The following is a 3,924-nucleotide window of genomic DNA, read 5'->3' as shown; positions in this document are numbered from 1 at the left end:
AAAGCATAGCATCCAATGTCAACATCAAAGCATAGCATCCAATGTCACCATAAAGATATGACAATAAAGGTGGGTGGAGGTACTAAAGTCCAATCAATGTGTCTTGTCGAATTGTAGAGTGATGACTTGATGACTTGACGTATCTTCTATGGTTGTTCATACATGTGGTGTACAAAACACTTTCAAATATAGAAAAATATAAAACCTTTTGATAACAAACAAGGGCACAATTGTTACACTACTAAAAATATAGAGTGTAGGCTTCAAAGACATGAGTTCTCACTGCCTTGGAATCCGGCTCGAAGGGAGGGGGGGCTAGTCCCTTTATCAAAACAATATATATTAGTGTCTTTATAAAGAGGTAATTTATAAATTACCAATGTTAATATATTCAATTTTTACACCCCTTTGAGGACCATGGGTGGAAGAGATGCTCATCATTGCAAGCATCTCTATCACAACCACACCCTTAAGACAAACGCGGTCTCATTCTTAAGACAAACGCGGTCTCATGAAGACAACAATTGTGGGTGAGACAGAGGTGAACCCCTCACATCCTACAATCCACCTATAGAAGAGGCATATGCCTTAGTCCCAACAACCCCTCAAAGCACGCTTGTTGGGGCCTCTGTGGCGCTCCCAACGACCGGGCCCTCAGGCACTTGTTCACCTACTTAGGGGAAATGGACGTTTCAATAGCGCCCCCCCCAAGCATCCGCACCCTCATTGATTCGCTATCATTCTGTTTTGTCACAGTCTAGTAGAGAGCCTCCAACCTTGAGATGACACTGTTTCGAGACGACCCTTGTGGATCCTCTGAATGATTGAGGGTCCTTTTTTTTTAACGATGGATGCTATCCCCACTCTTTTGAGGCCGGGAGGTAGGTGTCGACACTTAGACTAGGCCCCTAGTGTGGCTTTCTACCTCAGTATTAGCAATGTAGCCTTCCTCTGAGAACTACCAGCTATGGAGGAAGTCCCCTCTATGTTGTGTTCCTTTTACTGTCGTATTTTTTGTACTCTGCCTTCACGGCATATGACTTTTTTAACTAACAGAAGGGTCTCTTTTCTTTTTGGAAAAAGAGAAAAAAAGAGCTTAGACTAGTCCGCAATACATTACCACAATGCAAGGTTTACAAAACAACCCTGAGCAACTGGACCCTTCTAATAGTAACCATCACTTAACTGCCACACAGCATTCTTTTCCATGCATTATTCCTTAGTCTTGCTCTTGGTGGGTTCATGGATTATTATCGGTGGCAAACGTTTTTTTCCAAAACCCTAGCCTCCACAGCGTAGGCTTCTTGTTGGTAAAAAGATCTCTTGGCTTCTCTCTCGGATCGTGTGGGCGCCCAGCAGTTTACTCTCTTTAATCATCTATGTGCCCTTAATCTTCACCAAAGTTGAGATGATCTGTCTACCAGTATTGCAGTTGTACAGAAGCGTGAAAGACGACGAGATCAGCGTAATTTCCACCAGTGAAAGTAGGGTATATAAGGTGTGTCTACGATTAATCTAGTTTGATTCACCTTTTGTAATTAATCTGAAGTCTACTCTTTGTGTGCATCAAAGCCAACCTTTGTAGGCTAATCTGTGTGTTCCTTGTGGTCAAAGCATATAGGCAAAGCTGGAATTGATCACCCAAAGGGCTATATATTGTCCTGGTATAAGGTATACAGATTCAAGAGTGCCAAAGTATGCTATTATATTGTCCTGAAATATGGCATCCAGATTCGAGAATGTAAAAAACTCATGCAATAAATACACAGCTATATACCTTTGATGTGGTGATTAAATGGTGAATCGTGTAGCATGCCGGTGCCAACATGGTGTAGTGGACTTGGTTATTTCTGGGTCAAAATGGGAGCAACTCATGATATGCCCCGCTTATGTGGAGAGGTGGCTATGTCAGGAAAGGCTTCCAAAGGTGAAGCCGATCTTGCGGATTCACATAAAACGTATACGTGTCCTGAAGAAGAGGTCATTTAGGAGGGCCAATATCAAACATAAGGGGTTTTCAAGATACATTCTATAAGGCCAAGGTCACACACAACTTATTCTATAGACATCCTTCCAATGCGAATGAGAGAGTCGATACCCTTGTGAGAGAGTGTGTTTTGGAATAGGAAGACACAACCCCCCTCCCTCCCTCCCTCTCTCTCTCTCTCTCTCTCTCTCAATCATGAACATCTCCCAAAGGGGTAGAGAGAGATGTTCATGAGGCAAGACATCTCTATCTCTCTCTCTCAAAATCACAAACATGTCTCAACGGTAGCGAGATCTTCATAAGGGAAGACATCTCTCTCTCTCCCCCTCCCTCTTTCTATCTCTCTCTCTCTCTCCTTCTTTCTCTCCGCCGAGAGGGAGAGCGAGATAGTCTCTCTCCCTCTCCCTCTCCCTCTCTCCTTGAGAGCAAGGAGAGAGGGAGAGAGATTATTAAGGTAAAAATTTAGAAAAATATACAAATTTTCTAGAATTAAAAAAATATTCAAATTGACTAGCATTAGAAATAGCCAAATGAACAAAATATCCACTAGACAAAAAATTTTGGCCAAAATGATCAATTACTAAATTCTTAGAGGTTTTTTTCTTGGAGCATGTGTACCTCAAAGGTGAACTATTAAGAAACCCTATGTGTATCACGTACGTTCACATCAAAGGGTATTTAAAAAACCTCTTACCTGTGAATTTTTCATGAATAAAATGATCCCTTTTTTTAAAATAAATTTACGGATTTTTTTCAAAATTGATTTAAAAAGTCTACCCTCTTAGGTGGAGAACCTATACCCTAAAGTGTGATGTTAATTATGTTAACTAAAATTTTACGTGTTACAAGGTGGTGTATATCTATTTTGGGAGTGTTTTAAAGCTCATTCGTATGTTATGAGGCTTTCATGGACGTCTCGAGGAGTGTCAGTTCAAAATTACCTTTGTTTGATTTTGGCTTTTTTGCACTATAGCATCATTTGGTATTTAGAATGGTCATCATCATCATTGACAAGCAAATGCTACAGCTACATCTGAACTAATATCACCATCCAAAGTACATATGCTAATGAGGCATGGCATGCCTTAATGCCATTAAAAATATTCTAAAGCCCTTTTGCAACAAATACATGATGCAGCATATAGTAGTACAATGGGTAGTTTGTCCCATCAAGCTTATCCTCAACAAGAAGCATCCCAAATAGTCATTGCCTGTCAATTGAGCTTATAAATAACAAATCTATTACACAAAATGCAAATAACTCGTGCAAGTATTGTCTATGCTCATTGAATATACCTGAGATGGCTATTTCCAATAGATCAGTGAGATTATGGACAATCCTGCAAAGTGTATAAAAGATGGCATAGTGTAGAGTGTAGAAGTGTTACTAGCAAGAATGCAAAAAACGTAAACACGCATGATGATGCTCTCAAAGTTATTGATAATATGAGCTCAAAGAATATGTGATGTTAATGACGGATGAGAACCCTATCTACACACCAAATGCTACTACAATACAGAAAAGATAAAATCAAACAAAGACAAATTTGACATGACACTCTCCCGCGATGTCTATGGAAAGCCTTACAACATCATGCAAATGAGCTCTTATATCAAGAAAATCCAAATGGGATGGTAGGGATGCACGGGCACATGAAACTCTTTTGTGAAAAAGAGCATTATTCCTCATAATCACTCAAGTAGTAAAACTACCAAGCAGGCTTGGAATATGCTTGTTTCACTTTTTTACCAAGTACATAACAAGGCAAAAGTGGCCTACTTATGCACAAAGTTAGAGTATTAGCATATGAATGCATATTTAAGGATAAGTTCCTCACAACAAGGATCAAAGATCTCACGGAGCAACTTGCATGTATTGATGATATATATCTAGATAATTCATTAGGGTATATTATTGTTCTTGGGTGTATACACGT

At 39.7% G+C, this 3,924-nt stretch overlaps 1 long non-coding RNA gene across 1 annotated transcript; it reads left to right on the top strand.

The window, feature by feature from the left end:
• Positions 1–539: 539 nt before the first annotated feature.
• Positions 540–1,783, top strand: LOC147626914 (uncharacterized). The gene is made up of 2 exons (XR_015268506.1): positions 540–1,498; positions 1,615–1,783. It is a non-coding gene; the product is annotated as an uncharacterized LOC147626914 (long non-coding RNA).
• The last annotated feature ends 2,141 nt before the right edge of the window (positions 1,784–3,924 follow it).

This window comes from Cibotium barometz, chromosome 21 (genome assembly GCF_041138505.1).
Source record: "Cibotium barometz isolate CiBa-2024 chromosome 21, ASM4113850v1, whole genome shotgun sequence".
In the NCBI taxonomy this organism is placed as follows: Eukaryota; Viridiplantae; Streptophyta; class Polypodiopsida; order Cyatheales; family Cibotiaceae; genus Cibotium; species Cibotium barometz.
The sequence above is the reverse complement of the archived record's forward strand: the minus strand, read 5'-3'. Positions and strand labels throughout refer to the sequence as shown.